Source organism: Malaya genurostris, chromosome 1 (genome assembly GCF_030247185.1).
Source record: "Malaya genurostris strain Urasoe2022 chromosome 1, Malgen_1.1, whole genome shotgun sequence".
Lineage (NCBI taxonomy): Eukaryota > Metazoa > Arthropoda > Insecta > Diptera > Culicidae > Malaya > Malaya genurostris.
Genome location: NC_080570.1, coordinates 6170128 through 6177160, shown reverse-complemented (window position 1 = coordinate 6177160; position 7033 = coordinate 6170128).

Sequence of the window (7033 nt, the reverse complement as noted above, 5' to 3'; positions counted from 1 at the left end):
ATCTCGATGTTTTATTCATATCTAAAACAAAACAAGAAAACGGGATAACTTTCAAAATTCGTGTAAAAAATTGTCGTGACTTCGAAAATCCGCGTAAAAAACCGCGTAAAAAAACTAGTGTACTCGTTCATTTAGTCCCGGTTTCAAAACAACAGTAAGTTTTTTTAAATTTAATTTTGAGAGCAGGAAAATTTTGGAATTTTTGCCTCCACCAGGCATAAAACCTTCTCACCTTTTGTAACCAATTACACTACTGTCTTTTACAAGCGGGGGAGAGGAGCTTCCATTTTCCTCCTGCGAGGATTGAGGGGCAGTTTGTTCGTGGTTCGTCTCGTCATCCATTGCCGTGGTATTGTTGTTGATTTCGTTGCTATTTGCTGTAGATGCGCCTTGTTGTGCATTGTTTGCAGTTGCTGGTTGGTTGGATGGTAAGTTGTTAACTGCAGCTGGTGTACTTTGTTCTATAGGGGATACGTTGGATGGTTTCGTTGAAGGGGATGCTTCACTCTTGTTGGTGACTGTCACAGGTGTACTGAGGTTGCTTGGGGTTGGTATGAAGGAAGCACCGTTGTCCTTTGGTGTGGTTGTTTCCTTGTCCAGTTTATCACATGGCTTACCGTAGTGAACAGCTTTTTGGCAATATTGACATGTGGCCATCTGATTGTCATAGGTAACAAGTGATTTGCACGGTATTCTTGTATCCTGACCGAATGTCACATAAGAAGGTACAGGCCTCCTCAAGCGCATGCGTAACAAACGTACGCCATTTGGAATACCGTGGAAAAATTCTTCCACTTTTCTTTTTGGATAGAGAGAATCTCTCCGTATTGGGACATGGTATGGCGAATATAATAATCGGTGACGATTGAGGGAAGATCAAGCACACGCACTTCTATAGCACTATCTTCCATATATACTGGAATGTTGTACTTGATATTTTCATGCTCCACATAGTGCACATTATTATTGTCTTTAGCGAATTGAATCGCATCCAACTCTTTATAGAACTGAATATGAACAACATTATTGGTCTTATTGCATTGAAGTAAATGTACACGTTTAATGTCAAGATGCATTTGCTTCTTAAGCAAACCTTCAAGTTCTCGTATCGAAGGTCGAATTTTGCACTGTCTGAAGTCAACAACAATTGTATTCTTTCGTGACGGCGGTAGCTTTTGTTCGTTTGGTTCACTCATTTCGAGATCGTTCTATTGTTCACTACACAATACTGTACTTGATTTCTTCTGTCCCCAACGTAAGCAGTTCTGTTTTATCGACTGACTTGGATGAGATGTAAACCCGAACTGACGAACCGAGTTATTCGGTGGCATGACCCAAACCATGTTGGCAAGGGATTTATCGTTGCCTGTAGCGCGTAATGTTTTCCTTACAATCATGGTGATTGTAAAGTCCTTATATAAAATGTATCAACGCAAATTCGTTTTTCCAAAATCTGTACCAAATAATCTACCTCATACAACTACCGAAAATTTTAGGAGCGGCTCAAAATCCGACTCGAATCCGACACTGCGAAGTGACTGACTACAAGCTTTCGGTTTAAACAAAGAACTACCACAAGTCTTGAAACCGAATTCCTGGTTAAACGGAACTTCAAAACACCGCTCTATAATTATAAAATAACTGACAAAATGTCATCCGACGCAGACCATCCTCTACAGTTACGCGAATGGATGGTTCGGACCAAAAGGGGCATCCAAGCGAGGAGCACACAAAAGCACATTCTCACGCACACCTTAGACCTCCAATTTGTCAACTCACCCCCATTCCCCTTCATCTGACCACCGTTGGCGTTTAGCCGATTACGATCTAACAGCAGAAAAACACACACTCGTATCAGATTAAATTACACTCATTTCCCGCGATCCTGTTTAGGTTCGACGACTTTTGTTTTGGTCATAGATATTTAAGAATAAATCATACCCTGATTTGCATAATTGTGTACCGTTAAAGGTTACCCTCGCACTCTTCGCCAGTGCTCTGGCGTTCCTTCATCGATACATGTCAATACATGCCCGCTCCATTATGCAAATGAAGTCTGAATTGTTGTAGTCTCCGGAGTCTTGTAGTTTGAGAGTGGAAAGCATGAAGCAAAAAAAAACGAACTCGATCGAGTACTCGGCCGGTACTCCGCGTGTTCGAATCTTTTTTCGAAACAACAACAACATAATGCGATTAGTGAGCCTCGCGGTAACCTCCTCCAAAGCACCGCGAATCCTGAACGGACCCCAGAAACATAAATCAGCGTGAAATATGAACATATGAATGGCGAATTAGACAGAGGAGAATAACCGATTGTCATTCAATTGGACAGTTTCTGAAATTGGCTTTCGCAAATGAGCCGCTGAATCCGTGCTGATCGTAGCAAGCGACGACGCACGCACGCAACAGCCGGTTGACAGTTGATTGCTGTTTAAATAGTGTAAAACTAATCTCGTTACGCCGGGACTGATTAAAAAGTCTGAGTCTGAGTCTAAACTGAGCCCGGTTTAGTCCCCCCCCCCCCGGTCGATCGGAAGAGGGGGAGTTGTTTGTAGTTTGCCGACTTTGAATTGCGGGTCGGTCCTCGGTTTTTTTTTCATCTCCAAGTATCGAATATGACACATTCAGCTGGTGTTGTACGGCTAGTTCGGCTGAATTGAGCTCTGGGGAGCAGTAGCATTTGAGATTTACTATGTGTAAGATGTCGCCGGAATTGCCGGGAAATGTCACTGACATATTTTGGGTCCAGTTATAAACCTTCGAACAACTGCGAGTAACTGAATCTTGCTTGGAACCGATCAATTTGTTAAGATGACATAAACGTGCCTGTGCCTGCCTTCCCATGGATATCTTGGATCGATTTTTTTTTAAATTTCGCAGCACAACAATGATTGATTCGATCGAAACAACCCAGGAAGAACAAGCTGCGGGCGAAAATCGAATCCAATCCAGATGGCCTGAATTGAAATAGGACCACAATTTCGCGCACGAGTGAAGTGCAGAAAACACACACGAGCGTGACGCCGGCGGAATTCTATTTCATTCTGAAAACTGTGTAATGAATTTCGGCGGTTGGTGAAACGTCAGCAAAATGAGATTGTGCTAAATCTCAACCACTAACTTAGCTTGAATACCTACTGATAGACCATTCCGTTAAACAGGTTCCATTATCCAATCCGTAAACAAATTGAAACACTCGGTAAAACATGTGTAGCAATTATTTTATTACTTCCAAGCACTCCAGCAATAAAAAAACGTTTCGTTTCGTGTACCGAAGGCACGCATGTAGCGGTGATATACATATTAAGCTGATCATAAGTTGGTAAACAAACCTCCTGATATCTGGTGCGGCTCTCGGCCAATTTTGTCTTCCTCATTACCTTATCGTTCTCGTGTTTGAGACTGGTATGTGGGAATATTACGCAAAAAACACGCAACAGTATTGCCGTATCACAGTCTAGTACTCGACTGCACACAGATAAAGTTGGGACAAACTGAAAGCGAAGATAATATGATGTTCGGGGGAGCTTATTTAGACAAGACAATCGCTCAAGGTTAAACTGATAGTGGACGTGATGGGAACGTGTGTCCGTGTTTCGTCGTGTACAACGGGAAACAATTTCGAAATCAGTGCAAACATTTTTACGAAGCATAATTGATTGGTGAACTTGGTGGGTGACTAGTTAGGACTAGTTTTTACGTCCATACGGTCATGACCTACTATTCCCGATATGGGTTCATAGTAATCGATGATTGTATCAATGAGTCTTCCGGGTTATATTCATCTCACACTAGAAGAGCTAGGCTACTTTGCCCACTTGAACACAGGCAACGTTCGAAACCGCAGACGTCTTCTTCCAAACGATTCCTGATTGCTTTATCATAAATATCGTTATTATTGATATTTATGATAAAGCAATCAGGTTACTAGTATTTAGAGTAAAGTCGTTCCTTACTCTCTTTTATGAGAGAAGCTCTGGCAGTGATACTCTGACGAAACTTTATAGATGTCTTCTGTATATATTTTACACCGATGAAGAGACCAATCTGACTAAAGACAAAGTTTTTTTTTAAAAAAAGGCTTCAACAAATCTATTTATCAGGTGTACAACTTTCCCGATAGGTTGCTGTACCGGCTGAGGTTGGTCAAAATACATAGATGATAATGCCTTTAAAGTGAGTGTGTACCAGTGCCTAACGAATTGTCATCGCCGTTTCAGTGACAGTTGTTCTTGTTTTCGTATTATCCACGCTCGAAAATGTCTGTTTATGTGTCCAATTCTCGCCATTTGCGGGAAGTTTCACTTTTCTGTTACAATTCGAAAAAAATGCAGCTGAAGCGCATCGAATGCTCTCAGAAACTTATGGTGATGCTGCTATGAGTAAAAGATCGTGTCGGGAGTGGTTTCAACGTTTTAAAAATGGTGATTTCGTTGTCGAAGACAAACATGGTGGTGGAAGAGAAAAAACCTTCAAAGATGAACAACTAGAAGCATAGCTTGATGAAGATTCGTGCCAAACCCAAGCAGAGCTTGCCGAATCGGTGGGAGTGAGTCAGCAAGCCATTTCAAAACGTCTCAAGTCCCTGGGCATGATTCAGAAAGAAGGAAACAGGGTGCCGTACGAGTTGAAACCGAGGGACATCGAGCGCCGTCTATTTGTATGTGAGCAACTGCTTCAAAGACAAAATCGTAAGGGGTTTTTACATTGAATCGTAACCGGTGATGAGAAGTGGGTTCGATACGATAATCCTAAACGCAGAAAATCATGGGAAAAGCCCGGGCATGCCACTTCATCGAAGGCAAAACCGGCAAAATTCACGGGGCCAAGGATATGATTTGTATTTGGTGAGATCAGTTCGGAGTAATTTACTACGAGCTCTTAAAACCGGGTGAAACCATCGCAGGAGATCGCTACCGAACGCAACTGATGCGCTTTAGTCGCACGCTAAAAGAAAAGCGGCCACAGTATCAAGAGCGACATAACAAAGTCATCCTCCAACACGACAATACTCGGTCTCACGTCGCAAAAGTGGTTGAAAAGTACCTGGAAACGGTGAAGTGGGAAGTCTTGTCCCACCCGCCGTATTCCCCAAATTTCCCCCTTTCTGACTTCCACCTATTCCGTTCGATGACACACGGCCTGGCAGATCCACATTTTCAATCCTTCGAAGAGTTGGAAGCTTATAATTTTGGAAAAAAACGCAAAATTGTACACCTGATAGCTAATGTAGTTTTCTGTTTTATAATATATTTATCGTCAACAGTGTTTCATTTTAATAATTCATTTCCCAATATATTTGTACTTCTCTTCCAGCATAGCCGATTCGATTTTGGTGAATCATCGCATAAGTTTGTTCAGAAAGTGTCGCAATCCTCGATTTTATAACTTGACCTTTTTTATTCATTAAGACTTTTTATGTCAGATGGAACAAACAAACAAATAAACATAGCGTAGTAATTTAATTGTGGATCCCTTGAAAGGAAATCGTTTCCACTGGGACTCCACTTTATGTTCATAATAAATTGAACATCAAAGCGTGAATAAATAGAATCTAGGCGGATTTACTATCAAAATTAAATTTGTATTTGTATAATTACCAGTGTATATTTGTTTCTTATTTTACCCTGAGACTAACTGAGTCCACTACCAGGGGGCTACAAATCGGAGCTTTTTGGTGTGGTTGGCAAAAAAAGGCGGGTGGGTAATGTCAGAGGCATAACTGGAGGACGTGAATACGAACAAAACAAACATGCGCTTCTTACGCACCTTCGAATATAGAATAATCATTCATATTAGTACTATTTTTACTGCTTCGCTTCTAAAATTTAAACGGAGTGCCTAGATTAAAGTATGACTGGAACTGAATTCGGAACAAGCTCCGAATTCAGTTGCAACATTCATGATCGGAACTCAGATCAAGAAATCAGTTAATTAATTTTCGGTTGCTGGAACTGAACTGATTTTCACAATTCAGCATCCAAATTTAATTTTAGAACTGAATCACTGAATCCAAAATCTTGTTCCGGAAACCAAAAAAAAAAAATGAAAATAAGTTCACCTACTTTTCTCGGAAATGGCTTTTAACAAACTTATATTTAAAAACAATTTTTGCGACCCTACATAAAATTCCTGGATATTGTTTGTATCCGACTTCCGGTTTCGGAATTATGGAGTAAAATGTGCGAAAAAAAATGAAAATATGTATACTTTTCTCGGATATGGTAAAATTAAATTCAAATGAAAGGTTTTATGATCCCATAGATAAACTCTGAATTTCATCTTGATCCCCGACTTCCGGTACCAGAATTACAGAGTAATTCGTGTAAAAATTATTATTTCAAATTACTTCCATTTCTTAGAGACAGCGTGACCGATTTTCACAACGTTAGATTCAAATTAATCGTCTTGTGGTCCCATTCAAAATTCCTGAATATTGTTTTAATTCGACTCTCGGTTCCGGAATTATGGGAAAAATGTGCAAAAACCCGTCCTTACTAAAAATCGGGCTAGACTAAACTCTGTCGATTATTCGGGGAACGTTTGATGTATGGATCTATTTTGCTTGGGGTTGAACGCTAAGTTTAATACGCGCGCGTGGAGTGTATAACCATGCAAATATTTTTTTTTTGCGACCATGCATAACAAGGATGGATGTTAATATAGTTTAGGTTGCAAGGAGGATTCATTTGGTATTTTATTATTTTGGTTAGGGAGTAAATATCGACATTACTTCGTATCGCGTAAGGCGTTGTTGTTCGATTGATGGTAATCGACAGCCGGTTGTCCGGGTTTTACGAGTATCGGAAGAAATTTCTTATTTCAGTATGAAGCATATAACAATACAAAACACGATAAAATTGCAACATATTCTCGGTAGCCGACTACTCAGAGCAATAAACACGTGAAAAATTCGATATTTTACTGACAAACACCCCCTTTCTGTGATGCATGTGGAAATGCAGAAGGTTCCTCGAATCAATTCTTCCAAATCAGATCTGCATGCAGGAATCAATGCATGTTACATAATGTG